The following is a 25,405-nucleotide window of genomic DNA, read 5'->3' on the forward strand; positions in this document are numbered from 1 at the left end:
AGTGTAAGAGAACTGTAAGACTGGGTGTCACTATTCTGCCTAACAAAGCCCCGAAAGACAGAATAGGAGTAAAGAACAGGGGAGAGGGGAGAAACACTATTCAGGAATGAGAACACTGGGGCAGATGTATTAACCAGCGTTAAGTGCTGGGGAGGGGTGTAGGTTCGCGCAGCCAGTAAGCTGAAGCCCAACTCCTTGTTACTGGGTCTGGTGGTGCTGGTCCTCCCTGGGCACCTGCGGTACTATGGATGACAGGTGCCAGTCTTCTAGTAACAGTCTCATCCTTCTGCCTCCCATCTGCCCAGTGCCCATGGAGATGACCAGTGCTTCCCCTTCCTGGTGCCAGTATAGGTGGCTCTGGCCCCTTCCCTGGTGGCAGCAGGGAGATGTGTGATGCTCTGTGTACAATTTATAGGGACAGGCAATTAAACATGGAACTTCATGAGAACGATCTGTGTCCTAAATGCGGGAGCGCTGGCTCTGGGTTTTGGTATCTATTATGGACTAGCCCATTGATTATGTCCTGGTCTCAGGTGTGGGATGATATGGTACTTACATTTTATTCTCTCAACCCTAGAATATGTCTATTTGGTCTTGATTTGGATGAGGCACATTCCTGAGCATTGTAGAAATATTTGCTATACCTTTCTACTTTGGCCGAGGTAATTATAGCACGAGTTTGCTTTGCTTATACCCATCCTGATCCGGGTAAATGGAGGGTGTTGGTTAATGGTGTGTTTAAGCACAACACATAAATAATAAACCAGGTAATGCTATGGCTAAATTCCATGAGTAATGGGGTGGGTGGGTGGTCTAGTCCACTACTATGCAATTCATCCAACGAGTGACTATACTTGGTGTCTGTAACATTTATGTTATTTTGGTTTGTCTGGGAACGGAACTGTCTATTTGCTAATGTATTTGTTAACCTGCTCCATATAGTTTATGGATTCTTTTTTTGCTACTTTTGCTTACTATATACCTTTTATACTTTTTAATTTTTACCCGATGGCCTTTCTGTTTTTTTTTTTTTCCTTTGTATTGTTTATTGTGGAAAAATTCTTAAAATATCACTTTATTCAAAGAAATGTAACTTCATGTTGGTGCCACATTAGTACCACTCCCTATAAAAGGCCGTCTCTAGGCACTACCCAGTGGCAGAGTATTAGGCTACCCTCCTGTACTACGGCGTCCATTCTGTATCAGCCCTGGTGTTAGTCCCTGTGTTCTGATCTGGTCCATCTGACCAGATCCTGTGTTCTGATCTGGTCCATTGCTTACTCCTAGGATACTACTCTTTTTAATTTTTTTTATTGAGTTTGAACATGACATAAACAATACAGGCAGAGAGCTGGGTAACAACTACCAGCCGAAGATACACATGCAATACCTACTGTATATACACTTTACGCAGAGAAACACAGAGGACAGTGAGGCGCCATTACTGCCTGATAACAGGTTACAGAGAGCCTAAGGTTCTTAGATGACATATTGTCGACAAGATACAATGGCTGCTATAGATTGGCCTCACCACAGCCTTATATGGCCGAGGCTACGGACTTTGCTAACCAGCAATTGTAAAAAGTCCAGCCCTGGTTAGTAATATACTAGATACACAGGACAACGCTAATAGCTGCTATGCAGGAACAATTGGGTGCATCAGCGCTGTGCAAACACTCATAGTGGACAACTATTCTCTTATAATAAACCACTTGGTACTTGTTTTCTAGCAGGGCGCCCACTAGGCAAATAGCTTAGTGGGCTATTCTGCGTAGGAAAATCACATTGCATCGCATCGCATGGGCCTTTTTAGTGCTGTGCGATGTGATGCAATGCAATTTTTTATTGTAATTGATTCACTGCTCTGTATGCCCCAGGGGATCTCATCGCATCGCATCTCCTGCAAAATCGCATGCGATTTTATAGGGTGTGCGATGTCATTACATTAGCTATACAATAATATCATTGTATGACATACAATGATGTTTTAGGCACCGCCCCCAACTATCCACACCACCCCAAAGTGCGGCGGCGGAACGGGTCCTCCGACCTTTTCATACCCCCACTATCCACGTCTGCGTGGAGATGATTTTCTATAGTGTGGCGAGTGCAGCGAGCCACCGAGCCCGAAGCGTGGCGAGCGGACGCGGAATACATGTGAAGTAATCCGCGTCTGTTCGCCACGCTTCGGGCTCGGTGGCTCGCCACACTATGTAAAATCAACTCCATGCCGACGTGGATAGTGGGGGTATGAAAAGGTCGGAGGACGCATTCCGCTGCGCTCACCAGGCTTCGGGGTGGCATGGATAGTGGGGGGGGGGGGTGCGTAAAACATCATTGTATGTCATACAATGATATTATTGTATAGCTAATGTAATGGCATCGCACACCCTATGAAATCGCATGTGATTTTGCGGGAGGTGCGATGCGATCCCCTGGGGCATACAGAGCAGTGAATCAATTACCTGGAAACATCGCATCGCGTGGCACTAAAATGGCCAATGCGATGCAACGCGATTTCACTACATCAACGTACGTAGGAAATCTGGGTGCCCTGCTAGGAAAAATGTACCAACCACTTTATCTACTACCCCATTATACTAGAGGTATTATAACCATTCGCATGAAGAACAAATTCTATACGTGACGCATACATATTGCATTAACTTAAAGTGATGCCCTATTAATTTCTCATATCTAATAATAATCATACTACATACTTCCCCCATACCGTATAATTTATGATATACCCGCCGGGCGCATATCCAGAATTGTTCGATCTAACCCAAATCTTTACATCATTTTTTCTTCTCTTTTATTATTTCTGCTGAAATATATATATATCTAGTGGGAGATAGAAGAAATGCGCTTCATGGTGCAGTATGTATAGATAAAACACACTTTAATATTTATATATATATATATACTAGGTGATTCATCGCGCCCAACGGGCGCTCTTTACACCGTCGTAAGGGGCTGCGCCCCCTTAATTTGTGAAAATTTGTGTATGAGAAAGATAGTTAGAATTGTATGAAAGATGCCTGTATTGCAACTTGAGTTATAGGTGAAATGTGTTAAATAGAGAGCATATGATGTGGAAGGGGGTGTGTATTGTTTTGTTTAATTAAAAAGCGGTTACAGAGAAAGATGTACATTGATAGTGTGGATGGTACAGTGACATTTGTGGGTGTGGGGGGGGGGCTGTGTGTGCATGTTGTTTAGGTGTGTGTGCAATAGTATAGTAGGGTGTTTCTGAGTCAGCGGCTCCCCACTGGCGGAGGTCACGACACAGGAAAACAGGAGGCTGGGTAGTGATAGGGGTGTGTGGGCATAAGGGGGACTAAAGAGGAGGGTGGGAGATACTGTGCTGCTTCTGCCAGTGGGTGAGAGTCCAGCGTGGCAGCACAGGAGTACAGGATGGTGGCCCTTAGTCAGTGTCTCCTCCTACTGGGTGGGAGTTCGGGTGCATGAGAGCAGGAGGCTCGGCTATGAGGCATGATAGGGGCATGTGGGCCAAACAGCGTCAGCGACTCCCCAGTGGTGGAAGTTACGGTGCAGGAGAGCAGGAAGCTGGGTAGTGATAGGGGTGTGTGAGTATACGGGGGACTAAAGAGGGGCTTAGGGGTGCTGTGAATTGCGGGAGGGGCGCGGGGGTGCCGTGAATTAAGGGAGGGAGGGGGCGCAGGTGTCAGCGAATCGCGGGAGAGGGCGGGGGTCCGCAAAGCGTGGGAGGGGGCGTGAATTGCGCGAGGGGGGTTTGCGAATCGCGGGAGGGGGTGTGTGCAGGGGGTCCGTGAATTGCGGGAGGGGGGGGGGGGGCGGGGCGCGATGAATCACCTAGTTGGTTATATATTCTTGTAGAAGGATGGTAGGATGTTGCTGTCATTCAGAAGCATTTACATAAACAGTAATAGTAGCAGTAAAAGGTCTGACTTAAAACACCTACAGTAAAACAGAACAGGTGTTATATATTATACAAAGAATTGGTTGATGATGTGTAGGTTGACGTGCACAAAGTTCATAGTTGTCACTGGAAAAAAATTGCTACAAGAAAAAATCAACACAGAAAGTTCAACACATGTAAATGTTGACATAAGTGTGGCACTTCATCGGTGTCCATGTCGACACATGAATATGGAAACATTCAAAAAAAGAAAAATAAATCTTCAAAAACTCATGTCAACCTTTTTCATTGTAGACCATAGCCGTGCCAGTGTTTTGCATGTGCCATTTAATCCTGGGGTTGCCGTGAATCACGTGTGGGGGAGGGAGGTGGTGAGGGGTGTCCGCAAATCACGGTAGGAGGGGTCGTGGGTGGATGCCGTGAATTGCGGGAGGAGGGGTCGCGGGGGGGGGGTGCCGCGAATCGTGGGATGGGGGGGCGCGGGGGGTTGCAGTGAATCGCGGGAGGGTGGGTCGCGGGGGCGGGGGTTGCCGCAATGACAGGAGGGGGGGTCAGGGGTGGGGCATCGCGGTAGGGGGGGTCGTGGGGGGCACTGTGAACCACGGGAGGGGGGGCCCGGGGGGTTGGTGCGAATCGTGGGAGGGGGGGTCGTGGGGTGCCGCGAATTGCAGGAGGGGGGTGTCACGGGGTGGGGCCGCGAATTGCGGGGGGTGTGCTGCAAATCGCAGGAGGGGGGTCGCGGGGGGTGCCGCGAATCGCCACAAGAAAAAAATCAACACAGAAAGGTCAACACATGTAAATGTTGACATAAGTGTGGCACTTCATTGCTGTCCATGTCGACACATGAGAATGAATATGAAAACATTGAAAAAGTGAAAAATAAATCTTGTCAACCTTTTTCATTGTCGACCATAGCCATGTCAGTGTTTTGCATGTGCCATTTAATCGTGGGGATGCCGTAAATGGGGGGGGGGGGGGGAGGGAGGAGCATACCCAACATGACCCTCTCCAGGAGGGACACATTGCTATGTTTCTGGACTTTCTTCTTAATTTATGGATTACCATCACCTGTGCTTAAACACCTTTCTTATCAATTACCCTGTTTAAAATGACAGGTGATGACAATCATAAATTAAGATGGAAGTCCACAAACAGAGCATTCTGTCCCTCCTGGAGAGGGTCATGTTGGGAGGTATGGAGGTGTGGGGCGCTCACCTGGTGTGTCTGGTGTGTAGCTGTGTCTTTGCTGTGTAACATGGAGAGGCAGAGGGTGTCTGGCACTGTCTGTGGGCTCACTGGGCTGGTTCTCTGTCATGTGAGTCAGTCATGTGAGTCAGAGGCTCCACCCAGCGTTATAGCTCCAGACACACTTTGAGTGACAGATGTAGCCAAATATATAAGAGATATATCTATATACACATATACATATACACACACACTTCTCGTGCATAGCCTTGTAATTGACCATAGATACCCATACCGCAAAGTCAGGGATGTCTTCGGACAGCCAAGACCTAGCTATTAATACCTTGGCGGAATTTCAGCCACATGCAATGCTGCGTATTACACAGCATTGCATGTTAGAGAGCCGCCCAAACAAATATTTAGCACACAGCCTTTAGGAGTCAGCACGGAGCTTGGTATGCCCCTGTTGATCAAGGCTTGTTCACTTTATCCCAAAATGCCCTTAGAACCTCACATTCCCTAAATAAATGCCAAAAGGAACCAGGTTCTCTTCTGCTTTTAGGGCAGGCATGTCCAACGTTGGCCCTCCAGATGTTGTGAAACTACACATCCCAGCATGCTTTGCCACAGTTTTGCTATTAGAAAATGCTAAACTATTGCAAAGCATGCTGGGATGTGTAGTTTCAGAACATCTGGAGGGCCAACATTGGACATGCCTGTTTTAGGGCACTGTTTCCAAGTCCTACCCCCCATTTTCACCAATATTGACATACACAAATAAGATCTGTGGCGCCTTTATTGAGTTTGTTGCGGTTTGCACCAGCTATTGCCCATTCCTCGGAGGTCAGTGGACCAATATCAGCTGACCATTTTTCCATTGAACTTAATCAGCCAATCATCAAACATTGAGGCCAACAGTAGATAATATAACCTTGAGACCCCCGTCTTCCTTCCCCCAATCTGTAAGTAGAAAAGGGAGAGGGAAAGGTGCTTGGGGAAGGATAAAGAGTATAACCGCACTGGTATTTATGGAGCAAGAAATAATGAAGGATGATGATTTTGATCTGTGAGGACTGACTATTTCCCTAGTATAAGGAACAATGGATCCCAGAGCACTCAGACAGTGTGTGTCTTATGGTGCCTCTGTATGGGACAGTCAGTGGTGCACCCCAGAGTAACAGTTGCAATGATACAATGCCAAGGGAGGAGGAGAAAAAAGGAAAAACTCTGGGTGGGGGCACCCTTATATCACAGGTCATAGTGTGAGTTGTAGGTAATCCTCATTATTATTCCCGCCTCCTCTTCTGCAGAAGTCTGGGGGTTATTCTAGTTCACTCTTTCTGACAAAATCCTGTGTCACACCCCCCCCCCCCAGAAGCTGGAGACAGGATGCTTGTTTATCCGTAATGCCAATTACACATTATGCCGCACACCGTGATGCCCATTACACCACTTACCGTGATGCCCATTACGCCACACACCGTGATGCCAATTACACAATAAGCCGCACACCGTGATGCCCATTACACAGCACACCATGATGCCCATTATGCCGCACTCCGTGGTGCTCATTACACCGCACACCATGATGCCCATTATGCCACACACCGTGATGTCAATTACACAATACGCTGCACACCGTGATGCCCATTACGCCGCACACCGTGATGCCCATTACACCACACACCGTGATGCCAATTACACAATATGCCGCACACCTTGATGCCCATTGCACCACACGCAATGATGCCCATTATGCCACACCATGATGCTAATTACACAATACGCCGCACACCGTGATGCCAATTACACCCCACACTGTGATGGCAATTACACAATACTCCCCACACCGTAATGCTACCCATTACACCCCACACCATGATGTCCATTACACATATGCCCCCATAGTGCCAGACATATACCCCACAGTGTCATATATTCCCCTGGCCCACAGTGCCAAATATTCCAGCGCAGCATACATTATTATACCTACTGTTGCTCCTCCAGGCCCCACACCCTGACTCACAGACCAGTACTAACTTACTTATCTGCTGCAGTGCAGACAAAGACAGTCTCAGTCACTCACCAACAAATAGATGCACCAGAGACCAGTCCAGGGTTTAGGGAGCAGTGCCAGTGTCTGACTTGTCATTCCACCACACAGAAGAACCAGGCAGGCTGGATAGGACTCCTCCAGTCCTAACTTACTCAGGTCACTGGGACAGGAGGTGGAGGAGGCTGGACGGAGTAGCAGAAGAACTCAACTTGAACTTGCTGCACAGTGCGCAACACAAAACGTCGCCGGCTGCAGATTCAATTACCCGCCAAGAAGATGACCCCCCCCCATTAAGTGACAGCCTGCACAGTGCATGCCCAAGCTACCCGGGTCCCTCCTCCATCCACGGGTGGCCAATCCCCAGAGCAGGAGGGGGAGGCACCCGCTCTACACTGCCAGCTGCCCAGCCTCCCTGCACACTGCGCAGTGTGCATAGTACAGTATAGCATGCCAGTCAGCCTACCGCCCCGCTCCCCTGTGCTGTGCGCCGCTCACACTCTCAGCCTGCTGGCTGTCAGTCATTATCACTGACAGCCAGGAAGCCCAGGCGCTGTCCTCAGCTCTCAAAGCTCTGCGCTGCCACTGCAGAAGGTGTCACCCCAGAGACTGGTGACAACCGGTGTGGCCCACACCCCCCGCACCTGCCTAGTGACGCCACTGCTTAGATGGACAATACCATGTGCACTGCAGGTGGGGCAGATGTAACATGTGCAGAGAGAATTAGATTTGAGTTGTCTTTTACTTCAAAGTAAGATCTATATTGCAGTGTAAAAATAAAGCAGCCAGTATTTACCCTGCACAGAAACAAAATAACTCACCCAAATCTAATTCTCTCTGCACATTTTACATCTGCCCCCCTGCAGCGCTCATGGTTTTGTCATCTAAGAAGGATTTTGTCAGAAAGAGTGAACTAGAATAAGGCCCTCTGTCTCTTGGTGTAAAGTCCCAGGCCAGGGGCAGGCAAAGGTTCAGTAGCTTCGTAATGGCATCCGCCCCGACTGACTTTTATAAACATGGATTGGCAAACTGGAGCAGTGTCCGAGTTAGCGTACATCCAAGGGTCCCCACACTGCGCATATATTGCCCCAGCCTGCACACTCTACCACTACCTGGCCAGCAGAAGCAGGGAAAGCAGTGCTGTGACTCGTGGGTGGGAAGAGGGCGGGGCCTAAAATATGCACCATCACTAGATTTTATGTAAAATCTGCAATAACCAGTGAGAATGGGCAAAATATGCAAATGCATATAATCCTGTCTCTAGTCATCACCCAGTCCCTTTTAAGCTTTAACTGACCAGATAAATAGTACATTCTAGAATTGGGAAGGGCAATACCACCCTGACCTTTCTTCCTCATTAATGTGTTGATTTGAATGAAGAGATTAAACGGTTTATTTTTATTAAAAACAGATAACAGTAGATACAGTATATTGGTGACTGTTGTAGAACATAGAGAAATTTAGGTAACACAATCATTTTTATCAAGTTGACACAACCCATGACAGTCAGTAATAGTTTACTCGGTACTGCTTTCCTAGTACGGCGCCCGTCTCATTGATTGTATGCCTTAAGTTTAAGGTACTTAAGGCATACAATCAACGCGATGGACCCGATTTTTTAATCTCATGGATCTTATGCATCCACAAGATGCATGAGATCCATGAGATCCAAGAGATAAAAAATCGTAAGCCCCCAATAACCATTGTTAACGCCACCAGCACTATCAAAGCCAACCCTAAGCGTGGCGAGCGCAGCGAGCCCACGAGGGGCGGCAGTACGCGTCCTCCGACCTTTTCATACCCCCACTATCCACGTCGGCGTAGAGTTGATTTTATATAGTGTGGCGAGCGCAGCGGACTACTTTACATGTATTCCGCGTCCCCTCGCGGGGCTCGCCACACTATATAAAATCAACTCCACGCCGACGTGGATAGTGGGGGTATGAAAAGGTCGGACGCGTACATCCGCCGCTCGCCACGCTTCGGGTTGGCGTCAATAGTGGGGTGGCGTTAACAATGGGGGGGGCCATTTCAACCATGAGGGGGGGGGTTAGCAATTAAAATTGGGGTTTTGGGGGCTTTTTACATTAATTCCAATGTAAAAATCTCGTCGATTGCATCATCTCATGCATCTTATGCCGCACAAACACATAAGATGCATGAGATGCTTGCGATATCAGCCCCACACATACAATCTAGAACGTGGGCGCCGTGCTAGGAAAGCAGTACCGTTTACTCCAAAATTTAAATTTAGCACTTAAATAAACCAATAGCGGCTGCATGTTCAATTGCGTAAACTCATAGGGGTCTCTCAATATCCAGATTCCAAGATATTTAAATATTTTAAAGTGAGAATACTTGATTTATTGAATTTCACACCAAACCCGTAATAGCTGCCATAGATCTTTATTATATTCAGTATGCTGGGAGCCGATTTTGCATAATCGGACCGAAAAATCAGCAAATCATCTGCATAGATTGCAACGGTGTCATTAATTTGCCCTGCTTGAAAGCCGACAAGAATTCTCAGAATTCTAGTGGCTTACCCTACAGGAGAAGGAGGTCCCTACAGGAGCTTTAAATCACTGGCATCTATATCAAGAATTTTGTGGGTTCTGTTATGGTATCATAGGACAGCCACTAGGAATTACTTCACCAAAAACCCTTGTGGTTATTTTTATAATGTGATTATGAATTTTGTGCTAAAGAGTCTTTCATAATTACGGATTGATATTCTATTAGGGAATAAGGATCGACTACTTATAACTATATTGTTTTTTCAATGGATCACATCACCTGTGATACACTATAAAGATTGTAAACTGTTCCCCTGATGAAGTCTTTGTAAAGACGAAACGCGTTGGGACACTTGTTATACTACGAAGAAACGAATAAAGCACAATATTGAAAAAACACTTTATCATTTTGTGGATCTCTAAGGAAATTGTGGACATCTTAATATTCTAGGCGCTATACCACAATTGGGGAATGATATATATATATATATATATATATATATATATATATATATATATATACATACACACACACACACACACACACACACACACACACACACAAGCTTGATGAGACCTCAGTGTCCTCTTCCTATTACTTTATTTACTGCACTATAAGACCTGTGAGTGCCTCCCAAGTTTTGAGTTATATATATATTTAACATTTAAAAATGGGGTGCAACTTTTTCTTAACAGGACATTCTTTGGCTCTTTGTCTCAGATGGGTTGGCCACCCCTGCACTAGAGCATGGTGGGAGAATAAAATAGTGTACTGAGGGACCATGCCCGAAGCATGGCAAGCGCAGCGAGCCATGCGAGGGTACGCGGTGCATTTTAACTTGTGTCCATGTCAACTGTGTTGTAAAAAAAACAGTGAAAAACCCCATGTTGACCTTGCCCAAATTGACCTAATGCTTGTGTCAACCTAAAGCCATGTCGACCTAATGGTGTCGACCTTCTTGCTGTAGACCAAATGATCCATACTCGGTGTAATGCAGCTGTATCCGTCTTATGAAGTTTGACCCGAACGCCCTCATTACCTCCCATAAATACAACCATTCTCTCGCATCAAATGCCATAAAGGCATCTAATGACATTATCGCTGCATCATTCGCTTTATTCTGTGGTATCTGTAAATGTCTGAACACTTCTTATATTTATAGAAGATGATTTACCAGGCAAGAACCCAGGCTGATTGGGGTAAATAATTTGTTCTATATGTTTATTCAACCTTGTCACCAAGATCTTCACCAATATTTTAGCCTCAGATGGTATCAGTGATATTGGTCTATATGTTTCTGGATCCGTGGGGTCTTTACCCTGTTTTAACAGCAGTATTATTTACATACACATGGTTTTACCTCTTTCTCTGCTCTATATCATGGTATGTAGGAGAGTTCCACAAAGGACAATGGCCGTACGCAAGTTGATTGACAGGCGCTGGGCGTTTGGGGGTGTAATGCCGGCATTTTCTTGGAGTGCCGTGGTTCTGATCTCTCCACAGCCATCGCACTGCTAAGTCTCAGCTTTTGGGGCACTACACATGGGGGTGTGGGGGGGAATTTATTTGATGGTTAAATGAATTTCCACTATTGCACGGCTGCAATCGCATTCGCAGCTGTGCACATGGGCGGGAATGTACTTGTGTGGTGCAGAGTTTACCTGATCGCTGGTCTCTGAAAACTCACAGCCCAACAATCAGGACTGAATCGTGCCCTAAGAACATGGGAATGGTTTCTCACCTGTGTGAGTTCTCATGTCGGACAAGCAGGGATTTCTGGGCAAAAGATTTCCCACACTCAGGACATGCAAATGGTTTCTCACCTGTGTGAGTTCTCTCATGCCTAACAAGATTAGATTTCGTGGTAAAAGAGCATCCGCATTCTGTACATGGAAACGGTTTCTCACCTGTGTGAGTTCTCTCATGTTTAACGAGAGCTGATTTCATGGTAAAAGAGCATCCGCATTCTGTACATGGAAACGGCTTCTCACCTGTGTGAGTTCGCTCATGCATAACAAGAGCTGATTTCAAAGCAAAAGATTTCCCACACTCAGAACAAGGAAATGGCTTCTCACCTGTGTGAGTTCGCTCATGTCTAACAAGATCTGATTTCTTTACAAAAGCATTCCTACACTCAGAACATGGAAATGGCTTCTCACCTGTGTGAGTTTTCCCATGTATAACAAGATGTGATTTCCGGGAAAAACATTTCCCACACTCAGAACATGGAAATGGTTTCTCACCTGTGTGAGTTCTCTCATGTTTAACAAGACCTGATTTTGTGGTAAAAGATTTCCCACACTCAGAACAAGGAAATGGCTTCTCACCTGTGTGAGTTCGCTCATGTTTAACAAGACCTGATTTTGTGGTAAAAGATTTCCCACACTCAGAACATGGAAATGGTTTCTCACCTGTGTGAGTTCGCTCATGTTTAACGAGAGCTGATTTCATGGTAAAAGAGCATCCGCATTCTGTACATGGAAACGGCTTCTCACCTGTGTGAGTTCGCTCATGCATAACAAGAGCTGATTTCAAAGCAAAAGATTTCCCACACTCAGAACAAGGAAATGGCTTCTCACCTGTGTGAGTTCGCTCATGTCTAACAAGACCTGATTTTGTGGTAAAAGATTTCCCACACTCAGAACATGGAAATGGTTTCTCACCTGTGTGAGTTCGCTCATGTTTAACAAGAGCTGATTTCATGGTAAAAGAGCATCCGCATTCTGTACATGTAAACGGCTTCTCACCTGTGTGAGTTCGCTCATGCATAACAAGAGCTGATTTCAAAGCAAAAGATTTCCCACACTCAGAACAAGGAAATGGCTTCTCACCTGTGTGAGTTCGCTCATGTCTAACAAGATCTGATATCTTTACAAAAGCATTCCTACACTCAGAACACGGAAATGGCTTCTCACCTGTGTGAGTTTTCCCATGCATAACAAGATGTGATTTCTGGGAAAAACATTTCCCACACTCAGAACATGGAAATGGTTTCTCACCTGTGTGGGTTCTCTCGTGTCGAACAAGGCTCGGTTTTGTGGTAAAAGATTTCCCACACTCAGAACATGGAAATAACTGATCACCTGTGTGAGTTCTCTCATGTGTAACTAGATTTGATTTCCGGGCAAAAGATTTACAACACTCAGAACATGGAAACGGCTTCTCACCTTTGTGAGTTCTCTGATGTGAAAGAAGAGTTGATTTCTGGGTAAAACATTTCCCACGCTTGGAACATGGGAATAGTTGCTTAACTGAGTGAGTTCTCTGATGTCTAATTAAAGCTGACTGATTTATAAAATATGTATCACATTCAGAACAGGTAAATATGTTAGCCCCTGTATGAGCTGCTCTATGTGTAGCAGTATCTGAGTTACCAGGAGAACAGTCCTCAGAATCAGAGGTATCAGGTGATTTATCTGCACTGTGAAGCACTGGCTGTATATTTAGGGTAATGGAGGTTTCTTCTGGAGAGTCCTGTGTGATGTTATCTTCTGTTTTATATCCTGGAGACAGAATAAGATGTCCCTCCGAGGTATTCCTGCTTCTGTGTCCATCTGCTGGAAATAACATACATATATAGAAATATCACTCTTTCCCTTTCCCCTCACCCATTTCATACTATTAGTGAGTACAAGTTATTCGGAGTAGGTTCGCGCAGCCAGTAAGCTGAAGCCCAACTCCTTGTTACTGGGTCTGGTGATGCTGGTATTCCCTGGGCACCTGCGGTACTGTGGATGACAGGTGCCAGTCTTCTAGTAACCGTCTCATCTTTCTGCCTCCACTCTGCCCAGTGCCCATGGAGATGACCAGTGCTTCCCCTTCCTGGTGCCAGTATAGGTGGCTCTGGCCCCTTCCCTGGTGGCAGCAGGGAGATGTGCGATGCTCTGTTTACAATTTATAGGGACAGGCAATTAAACATGTAACTTCATGAGAACGATCTGTGTGCTAAATGTGGGAGCACTGGCTCTGGGTTTTGGTATCTATTATGGACTAGCCCATTGATTATGTCCTGGTCTCAGGTGTGGGATGATATGGTACTTACATTTTATTCTCTCAACCCTAGAATATGTCTATTTGGTCTTGATTTGGATGAGGCACATTCCTGAGCATTGTATAAATATGTGCTATACCTTTCTACTTTGGCCAAGGTAATTATAGCACGAGTTTGCTTTGCTTCTACCCATCCTGATCCGGGCAAATGGAGGGTGTTGGTTAATGGTGTGTTTAAGCACAACACATAAATAATAATAAACCAGGTAATGCTATGGCTAAATTCCATGAGAAATGGGGTGGGTGGGTGGTCTGGTCCACTACTATGCAATTCATCCAACGATTGACTATACTTGGTGTCTGGTACATTTATGTTATTTTGGTTTGTGTGGGGACGGAACTGTCTATTTGCTAATGTATTTGTTAACCTGCTCCATTTAGTTTATGGATTATTTTTTTACTACTTTTGCTTACTATATACCTTTTATACTTTTTAATTTGTACCCAATGGCCTTTCTGTTGTTTTTTTTTCTTTGTAATGTTTATTGTGGAAAAATTCTTAAAATATTACTTTATTCAAAGAAATGTAACTTCATGTTGGTGCCACATTAGTACCACTCCCTATAAAAGGCCGTCTCTAGGCACTACCCAGTGGCAGAGTATTAGACTACCCTCCTGTACTACGGCGTCCATTGTGTAATAGCCCCGGTGTTAAGGTGGCCATACACACGCAGATTTATCTGCAGATCTGTCTGGTTGGAACAAAAACATGGTTATGGATGAGAGCAAATGACAGCTGACAGCTTGGAAATGCTGGAAAACTGACAAACTGTCACTCATCCATCACCATGTTTTTGTCCCAACCAGCCAGATCTGAAGATAAATCTTACTAGTGTATGGGCACCTTTAGAGTGGTTTATTAATATACTTTAGCTTAGTAAAAGAGAGTACGAGCTTGTCCTAGTGCAAAGTGACTGACTTTGGCGGGAGAAAAAATCCCTGATAAATGACCCATTTTCATGGTTTCAATTGTGAATATGGTGTTTTCTCCGGAACGTGTTTTTTTTTGTTTTTGGGAGAGGATGCTCTGTGATACCCCTTTCCCACTGCAGCTCTTAAATGGCAATTTGCCATTTTTTAAGCCTTTTTAAATGGGTAGCGCTGCAGTGGGAATGCTCCAGGTTGCTGTACCCGTTTAAAAATACCATTTTTTTTTAAATGGGTAAAAAGCAGAGTTTTACCCATTTAAGAGCAGTTTTTTTGCCAGTGGGAAAGGGTCTTAAATGGTATTTAGTAATAATAATAAAGGTTAAGAACATGATTGGCTTCTTGCTTGTGATGACTGTACAGTCACCACATCCAGGAAGTAATCACAGCAGACAGTGAAGAGCTAAAACGTTTTTGTGCTGTACTGCTGTTTACATTCTGCTACCATGCCCAGTTGGACAGAGGAAGAGATCAGGGAACTCCTTCGAATTCGTGGGGAAGAAGAAATCATGTGTCAGATGACCGGTACGGTAAAGGATGCTGCAATATACCTTAATATCAGCAATATGATAACAGCATTAGGATTTAGAAGAACCACTACGCAAATTATAAATAAGCTGAAGGCATTGAAATGCTTATTCCACAATGTACCATAGTTGCCTACCCTCCTGCATTCTGTAGGAGACTCCCTGAAATAGCAGCAATCTCCCTCTCTCCCTCATTAGTCTACAAATCTCCCTAATTTCACCTAGCCCACATTACACTGTTACATTTTGGGGGGGGGGGGGGGGGGGTGCCACGTTCACAATCTCTCCATATATGGAACTAGACACGCCCTGTGGGTGGAGCATGACAAGCCTCCTCAATGGGGCGCTGTGCAAAATTCTATTTCCAACTATAATCTCCCTGAAACTAATTTTCAAAAGTAGACAAGTATGCAATGTACTAGACCAGAACCGGAACCGAAGCGGCTCTGCACGTAGGGAGTGGTTGTACTTCGACCAATGCATGGTGGTTTTCGGGCATTCTGCACTTGCTAATCCAGTAGCATTATCATCTAGCCTGGCAGCAGCCGAAAGTCAGCATGAAGCAGCACAGTCGTGTGCAGAACAAACATTAACCCCACCTGTGGAACAAGCCCAGTCCACAACATCCACACCCCTGTTTAATGAGGACATACTGCGACCGCAGACCCCTGAAACTCAGCAGAGACATGTGCTCTATCTGCCATTATTGCAACACTGATCAGACCACTCCCCACCCCCTCCATTTGTTCTCTCAAAACGTCATCATTGTGGTCCTGTGGGGGCAGAAAAGTCCATTCTATATGACAGCCCATGTTTACTATGGGTTTAAATGGGTTGCTTAAATGGGTATATGTGAATGTGACAAAAACGGCATTTAAATGGCAAAGTACTGTTTAAGAGCTGCAGTGGGAAAGGGTCTTTATAGCTCTTACCCGTTTAAAGACCCGTTTACAAATACCTGGTCTTTACCCATTTAGGCAGTGGGAAAGCAGCATAATTGATGTGATCAAGAAGCCATTTTGTGAGGGTCCGTTTTCATTAGCAGGAGTTCGAGGAGCGCTGGACAGCAGACAAGATCTGCGGGTCCCTGCCAAGAACATGGCAGCAGCATGTGGGATGCGGAGGGGTAAGGCAGGGTTGGGGGTGTGCTACCAAAATTTTCGGCAGGGGGGCCACCCATTTAATAGTTACACCAGTGGTTCCTAAACTGTGTGCCTAGGCTCCCTGGGGTGCCTGAGGTTGGTGGTCCAGAACCAATTAAAATTATTTATGGCTAATGAAATAGGCAAAATCAGTGCTCATGGCTTCCAATTATAAAATATGTGGGTAAACAGAAGTGAATCATGTTCCTCACCATATAACTGGACCGAAGGATACAATTTAATCACAATTTATTTAATTTAATATTTTTTTCTGAAACTCTCAGTAACAAAATTTTGGCCTAGGGGTGCCTTGAAAAATATTATGATAAATTAGGGTGCCGTGAATCAAAAAGTTACGCCACTGGCCCACAGGGCCCATTTTTGTCAGCCAGGTAGCATCAAATTTAAGATGGATTGGGTAGAGGCCACTGTTGATAGAGGTAAATACATGGATTTTTTTTTTTCTTTTATGGGAATCTCCTATATATTTGGCTACATCTGTCACTCAAAGTGGGTGTCTGTGTCTATAACGCTCTGTTCCTGGACTTTCCTCTTAATGTGTGATTGCCTTTATCTGTGCTTAACACCTTTCTGAGAAATTAACCTGTTTAAAACAGGTGATGGTAATCATACATTAAGGGGAAGTCTAGAAACAGAGCATTGTGTCCCTCCTGGAGAGGGTCATGTTGGGAGGTATGTGACAGAGAACCAGCCCAGTGAGCCCACAGACAGTGCCATACACCCACTGCCTTCCCATGTTGCCCAGCACTGCTACTCCACAGCCACCAGGTGAGCGCCCCCCTCCCGCGATTTGCGGCAAAACCTCCCCCCCCGCACGCCCCCCCCTCCCGCGATTCGCGGCAAAAACACCCGCTCCCCCGCGACCCCCCCTACCGCGATTCGCAGCAAAAACACCCCCGCGACCCCCCCTCCCGCGATTCGCTGCAAAAAGAACCCCCCCACGACCCCTCCCGCAATTCGCGGCATAACCACCACCCCGCGACCCCCCTCCCGCGAATCGCGGCAAACCCTCCCCCGTGACCCCCCCCCCCCGATTCGCGGCAAAAAGAACCCCCCCCGCGACCCCCCCTTGCACGATTGGCGGCATCCCCCCTGCGACCCCCCTCCCGCGATTCGCGGCACCCCCCCCCCCCCCCCGCAATTCTCAGCAGTCCCAGGATTAAATGGCACATGCAAAACACTGACATGGCTATGGTCGACAATGAAAAAGGTTGACATGAGTTTTTGAACATTTATTTTTAATTTTTTTAATTTTTTCATATTCATTGTCATGTGTCGACATGGACACCAATGAAGTGGCACACTTATGTCAACATTTACATGTGTTGACCTTTCTCTGTTGATTTTTTCTTGTGGCGATTCGCGTCACACCCCCCCGCAACCCCCCCTCCCGCGATTCGCGGCACCCCCCGTGACCCCCCACCTCCCGCAATTCGCGGCAACCCCCCACCGGAACCCCTGTGAACCCCGCCCTCCCGCGATTCGCGGCACCCACCCCCGCGACCCCCCCTCCCGCAATTCGCGGCACCCCCCCGTGATTCGCGGCAGCTCCAGAATTAAATTGCACATGGAAAACACTGAAATGGCTATGGTCGACAATGAAAAAGGTTGACATGAGTTTTTAAAGTTTTTTTGTCATTTTTTGAATATTTTCATATTCATTCTCATGTGTCGACATGGACACCAATGAAGTGCCACACTTATGTCAACATTTACATGTGTTGACCTTTCTGTGTTGATTTTTTTCTTGTGGCGATTCGCGTCACACCCCCCGCAACCCCCCCTCCGGCGATTCGCGGCACCCCCCGCGACCCCCCCCTCCCGCAATTCGTGGCAACCCCCCACCGGAACCCCCATGAACCCCGCCCTCCCGCGATTTGCGGCACCCACCCCCCGCAACCCCCCCCCTCCCGCAAATCGCGGCACCCCCCGCGATGCGCGGCAGCCCCAGGATTAAATGGCACATGCAAAACACTGGCACGGCTATGGTCGACAATGAAAAAGGTTGACATGAGTTTTTGAAGATTTATTTCATTTTTTGAATGTTTTCATATTCATTGTCATGTGTCAACATGGACACCAATGAAGTGGCACACTTATGTCAACATTTACATGTGTTGACCTTTCTGTGTTGATTTTTTCTTGTGGCGATTCGCGTCACACCCCCCCCGCAACCCCCCCTCCCGCGATTCGCGGCACCCCCTGTGACCCCCCACCTCCCGCAATTCGCGGCAACCCCCCACCGGAACCCCTGTGAACCCCGCCCTCCCGCGATTCGCGGCACCCAACCCCGCGACCCCCCCCCCTCCCGCAATTCGCGGCACCCCCTGTGATTCGCGGCAGCTCCAGAATTAAATTGCACATGGAAAACACTGACATGGCTATGGTCGACAATGAAAAAGGTTGACATGAGTTTTTGAAGTTTTTTTTTTTCATTTTTTGAATATTTTCATATTCATTCTCATGTGTCGACATGGACACCAATGAAGTGCCACACTTATGTCAACATTTACATGTGTTGACCTTTCTGTGTTGATTTTTTCTTGTGGCGATTTGCGTCACACCCCCCCACAACCCCCACTCCCGCGATTCACGGCACACACACACACACACCTCCCCCGCGATTCTCGGCACCCCACCCCGTGACCCCCCCTCCCGTGATTCACGGCACACCCCCGCGACCCCCCCTCCCATGATTCGCCGCAACCCCCGCCCCGTAACCCCCCCTCCCGCAATTCGCGGCACCCACCCCCGCGACCCCCCCTCCCGCAATTTGCGGCACCCCCCCCGCGATTCGCGGCAGCTCCAGAATTAAATTGCACATGGAAAACACTGACATGGCTATGGTCGACAATGAAAAAGGTTGACATGAGTTTTTGAAGTTTTTTTTTTTCATTTTTTGAATGTTTTCATATTCATTCTCATGTGTCGACATGGACACCAATGAAGTGCCACACTTATGTCAACATTTACATGTGTTGACCTTTCTGTGTTGATTTTTTCTTGTGGCGATTCGCGTCACACCCCCCCATCCCCCCCGCAACCCCCACTCCCGCGATTCACGGCACACACACACCCCCCCGCGATTCTCGGCACCCCACCCCGTGACCCCCCCTCCCGTGATTCACGGCACACCCCCCGCGACCGCGCCTACCATGATTCGCCGCAACCCCCGCCCCCGTAACCCCCCTCCCGCGATTTGCGGCAAACCACCCTGCGACCCCCCTCCCGCGATTCTCTGCAATCCCTCCCCTCCCGCGATTCGCAGCATCCACCCCCCCACAACCCCCCCTCCTGCAATTCGCGGCACCCCCCGCGACCCCCCCTCCTGCAATTCGCGGCACCCTCCGCGACCCCCCCTCCCGCGATTCGCGGACACCTCAGTTGCAATACAGGGCATCTTTCATACAATTCTAACCATATTTCTCATATACAAACGTTCACAAATTAAGGGGGCGCAGCCCCTTACGACAGTGTGAAGAGCGCCCGTAGGGCGCGATGAATCACCTAGTCTTATATAACCACGCTTCCTCTTACCACAAGACAACTGATCCATGCTAACTTCAAAACAACGATGTGGTATTTAACTAGAACGGCTGCTCAAGACCCACCTATTTCTCTGGAATAAATTTGTGGATGCAATACCTTTTATTTCCTCTTATGTAATCCCTGCTTTCTTTGTGTGATGGCTGGACAAAATATATGATATGCATACGCTATTTAATATGCTATATGTTTACTTTGCAAATACATATTGTAAAACAATACATTTATTGTATAATGTATATGTAATGTAAAAAAAGGTCCTTGTGTACTAGCACGGCGCCCACAATAATTAGTCGGCCGAATTTTTATCGCATCGCATGCCATACACCGGATGGCATGCGATGCGATTTTGACCCATATACGATGTTAATTTGTATAAGCACCCTAATGGGTGCTTACAATGGTTAAATGCACCCCCACGCCACCCCCCAAGTATAAACGTGAACCCGAAGCGTGGCGAGCGCAGCGAGTCTGCGAGGGGCGGCGGTACGCGTCCTACGACCTTTTCATACCCCCACTATCCACGTCGGCGTGGAGTTGATATTATAAAGTGTGGCGACCGAGCCCGAAGCGTGGCGAGCGCAGCGAGTGGACGCGTATACCTGTGAAGTTCTGCGCGTCCGCTCGCCACGCTTCGGGCTCGGTGGCTCGTTGCGCTCGCCACACTTTATAGAATCAACGCCACGCCGACGTGGATAGTGGGGGTATGAAAAGGTTGTAGGACGCGTACCGCCACCGCTCGCCACGCTTCGGGTTCACGTTTATACTTGGGGGGTGGCGTGGGGGTGCATTTAACATTGTAAGCACCCATTGGGGAGCTTATACAAGTTATAATCGCATCCCATCGCATTGTATGGCATTGTATGCCATATACGATGCCATACAATTTTAAAATTGTATGACATTGTGGAACATCGCATGCGATATGGTCTGCGATGCGACAAGTACCTAAAAAAAATCCCAAAATGAACATCCTTTGTCAATAGATTCCAATAGCTCTATTATTAATGGGGAGTGATCTGAAATCCCCCTGGTTTTATGGGTTTGGATCGTTTGGTCTACAATTTCTTGGTCGACAAGCATTAGGTCAACATGGCTCTAGGTCGACACAAGCATTAGGTCAACAGTGTCTAGGTCGACAGTGAAAAGGTAGACATGGGGTTTTTCACTGTTTTTTTACCCGAATGTCCACACAGTCAACATGGACATAGTTTAAAGTGCACCGCATCCCCTGTCAATGTTTCAGGCACACTATTCTATTCTCCCACCAGGCCCTAGTCCAGTGGTTCCCAACCCTGGTCCTCAAGTACAGTGCACGTTTTGCAGGTCTCCACACAGAATCACAAGTGCTATAATTAGCTCCACCTGTGGCTCTTTTCAAATGTGCCTGAATAATGAGTGCACCTGCCGGGTGACCTGGAAAACGTGCACTGTTGGGGGTACTTGAGGACCAGGGTTGGGAATCACTGCCCTAGTGGATGGTAGGGCATTTAATACCGCCTGTCGGCACAAAAAACAGTGACAAACCCCATGTCGACCTAGAAACTTTTGACCTAATGACCTGTCGACCTAAACCCCTGTCGACCTAGACCCATGTCGATCTAATGGTGTTGACTCAATGCTTGTAGACCAAATGACCGTATCCCGGTTTTTTATACCACCTCTAATACATGAGGCAAATGATTTCTAGAAATCAAAACCAAATCAATTCTAGAGAATGCTAAATAAGGGGTAGAAAACCAGGAGAACTGCATTGCATCTGGATTTTTTCACCTCCAAGGATCCAACCAGCCCATATCTGCTATGAAGTTCCCAAAACCCCCTTTTGCCCCTAACAGATGGGTCTCAATTAAGCACACTATGGGCCTTATTCAGAACTGAGCTTAGAACAAATTTGTGTGGAAAATTTGCAAACCCATGTGCACTGCAGGTGGGGCACATGTAACATTTGCAGAGAGAGTTAAATTTGTGCGAGTTATTTTGTTTCTGTGCAGGGTAAATACTGGCTGCATTATTTTTACACTGCAATTTAGATTTCAGTCTCAGCACACCCCACCCAAATATAACTCTCTCTGCACCTGTTACATCTGCCCCACCTGCAGTGCACATGGTTTTGCCCATTCTCAGATCTGAATAAGGCCCTATATCCGGTCCATAGTGTCTAATCTGCCGCATGACAAGCAAACTTTGTATCTGGTCGCTAATACCACCGACATTCCATGTTAGCATGCGAACCATTTGCTACATGTATACACAATTTATCATATGCGCCGCGCTCCCAACACTACCTCACAGTGGCAACAACAAATCAGGCGCCTCACTGCCCTCTTTAACAATATCACATAAAACATAATACATATACCCCCCCAAAAAAACACAAAAACACTTTTAACAAATACACTAAAACCTACCTAACTAACAATTAGAGGCTATAACCCCGAGGCCACCTAACAAAGAAAGGCAGTTATAGGCCCCCTGGCATGACACAAATACTAATTACTGATTATTTAAGGAGCCAATTGACTCTTAACTGGTGCCTTCTATCTAACGCCTTGATGGCTAACCTTGACACTCCAGCTGTTGTTGAACTACACATCCCAGCATGCTCTGCATCAGATTTAGCATGGCCAAGTAGCAAAACTGAAGCAGAGCATGCTGGGATGTGTAGTCGACCAACAGCTGGAGTGTCAAGGTTAGCCATCAAGGATCTCCTGCTTCTTTCGGAGTAGGAAAGAATATAGATTCACCATCCACAATCATTTTCAATTTTGCAGGATACAACAAAGTATTTCAAATCAAGTTCCCTGAAATCTCTTCTTAATCTCAGCAAATTTAACTCTGCACTTCCAGAGGAAAAGTCTGGGAAAGCTGACACTTTAGCCCCTTTCTAATCCAACTGACCAGTCACAGAATTGTATCCCGGTCTAGATAATTAAGCATTTTAATAATCATGGTGCGGGGAGGGGCTCCTGGTGGAGATGGCCTAGCTGGTACTCTGTGTGCCCTTTCAACTGCAAATTGACCAGAAAAGGTGTAGCCGTATAGTTATCACAAAGCAGCTGCTCCACAAACTTTGAGGCATCGTTCCCTACTGGTCTCTCCGGAAGCCCCACAAGCCTTATGTTGATTCTACGTCATCTGCCTTCAACATCTGACAATTTGTAGTTGATATCAAGAATTTGTGCCGCCATCTCATCCACTTAACTTTATTTTTTTTTTCCCCTGTCTTCTAACCTGGAGACCCAACTTTCAGCCTCCTTCATCCTATCTTTTACGCCCTGTATCAGGGCTGTCCCTCATTAATTTTTTCGGTCAACCGCTGTTCACTGTTGCAGATAGCTTCCAGAATCTGTTGCAAAGTAATATCAGAAGTGGTAGTGGGGTTAGGCCCTTTCGAGGGAGTGGTTTGTGGGGTGGCGAGTACGGATTGTGAGGTGTTTCCTGTTTGAGATCTGGCATCTCTCTCCAGGTGTGTAGCCGCCGCTGTATTACCCGTTTTACCCATGACACTGACCAGAGTTCTGTGCACACAGGAATTAACGCAATAAATTGATATATAAAATCTGTACCCAGAAAAGGTGTAATGTCGTTTTTAACCCAACTGGGTCTATACGTTGAATCAGGGGAACCACCAACAGGGTATTTCGGCCAAGCTGTCCCAAACGGTGTTTAACACAGTTCTGACATATACATTAATGCACCATATTACATAGGTGAATGTGGGCCCAGTACATGCAGCGAGCAACACTGGGTAAACTGATTGACATATGGTGTCGCCCAAAGAACAGTCCAATATAAAGGACAGAAGGGTCAAAATATATAATGATGTTCAAAAACTTGATCGCATCCTGCACCTTACAAGCAGTCGGTGTCATCATTTAGCAGGGTATTTTTTATTGACACCCCACTTTTTTTTTTAAATGTTATTTTATTTTAGGACGCTCCACCATTCATCACCTCCGACTGGAGGACACAGCACAGGACAGGCCAATCTTTATATTGTCCAGCACATTCACCAGCCTCCACTCGTGGGAGCACTAGGCCACCCAACTCACCCCCCACTGCCGGCATTCACCCTTTCTGCCCGGATGACACGGGCCTCGCTACAGCTCCACAGCTGCTATGCATCGGCGGGAGCCCAGCGGTCCAGGAGATCCCTGTCAGCAGCTACATCTGAGATCCTGTTAGCCACACCGCCACATGCCCGTCAGCTCATACACAGAAGACACCGGGAAGCTGCTGCCTCGCACACTCACTCCCACTCAGCAGTGGCCTCGCCTCACACGTTCCAGGTTTCCCTATGATACTACTCTTAGTGACTTCCCAGTGTGACCTCTGGCTATGCTCTGACCGGATTCTGGCTGTCCCCTAGTATTGTACTGTCCATCTGGTTGTGACCCATTCCCAATAACAACGCTATAATATGCCCCATGACCAGTCTCTGCCCACAATTCCTTCATACCCACTTACCCGTACCTTGGACCACAGTCAAAGACAGTCAAAGACTCGCACATCGGTTTACTCGAAGCCCAAACCCCATTGTGTGAGTCCCTGGCAAAGACCAAAAGTCCATTAGCCTACATAGTAGCCAACCACATTGCCCAGCCAGCGTCACAGGACTGGAAGCCTCTTTTGTCTCTTACATTGCAAAACTGTATTCACTTATCTGCTAAATCTTGGTTATATTTATACATACTGTAACCAGGGATAATATATCTGCATGATGACCGCCCAGCAGCACAGAATCTTCTGCACCCTATACAAACTGTAACCAGGGCTATTATATCTGTATGATGACCGCCCGGCAGCACAGAATCTGTGGCACCCTATACATACTGTAACCGGGGATATTATATCTGTATGATGACCGCCCGGCAGCACAGAATCTGTGGCACCCTATACATACTGTAACCGGGGATATTATATCTGTATGATGACCGCCCAGCAGCACAGAATCTTCTGCACCCTATACATACTGTAACCAGGGATATTATATCTGTATGATGACTGCCCAGTGGCGCAGAATCTGTGGCACCCTATACATACTGTAACCATGGATAATATATCTGTATGATGACCGCCCGGCAGCACAGAATCTGTGGCACCCTATACATACTGTAACCGGGGATATTATATCTGTATGATGACCGCCCAGCAGCACAGAATCTTCTGCACCCTATACATACTGTAACCAGGGCTATTATATCTGTATGATGACTGCCCGGCAGCACAGAATCTGTGGCACCCTATACATACTGTAACCAGGGATATTATATCTGTATGATGACCGCCCAGCAGCACAGAATCTGTGGCACCCTATACATACTGTAACCATGGATATTATATCTGTATGATGACCGCCCGGCAGCACAGAATCTGTGGCACCCTATACATACTGTAACCGTGGATATTATATCTGTATGATGACCTCCCAGCAGCACAGAATCTGTGGCACCCTATACATACTCTAACCAGGGATATTATATCTGTATGATGACCGCCTATCAGCACAGAATCTGTGGCACCCTATACA

At 46.7% G+C, this 25,405-nt stretch overlaps 1 protein-coding gene across 1 annotated transcript in view; it reads right to left on the reverse strand.

Annotated features, from left to right (window-relative positions):
* The window catches only part of LOC146007516 (uncharacterized), a 61,478-nt gene that overhangs the window by 9,158 nt on the left and 26,915 nt on the right, over positions 1 to 25,405 (reverse strand). The gene's annotated exons all lie outside the window — the stretch shown is intronic.

The sequence above is a fragment of the Crinia signifera genome, chromosome 6 (genome assembly GCF_055691185.1).
Source record: "Crinia signifera chromosome 6, ASM5569118v1, whole genome shotgun sequence".
Lineage (NCBI taxonomy): Eukaryota > Metazoa > Chordata > Amphibia > Anura > Myobatrachidae > Crinia > Crinia signifera.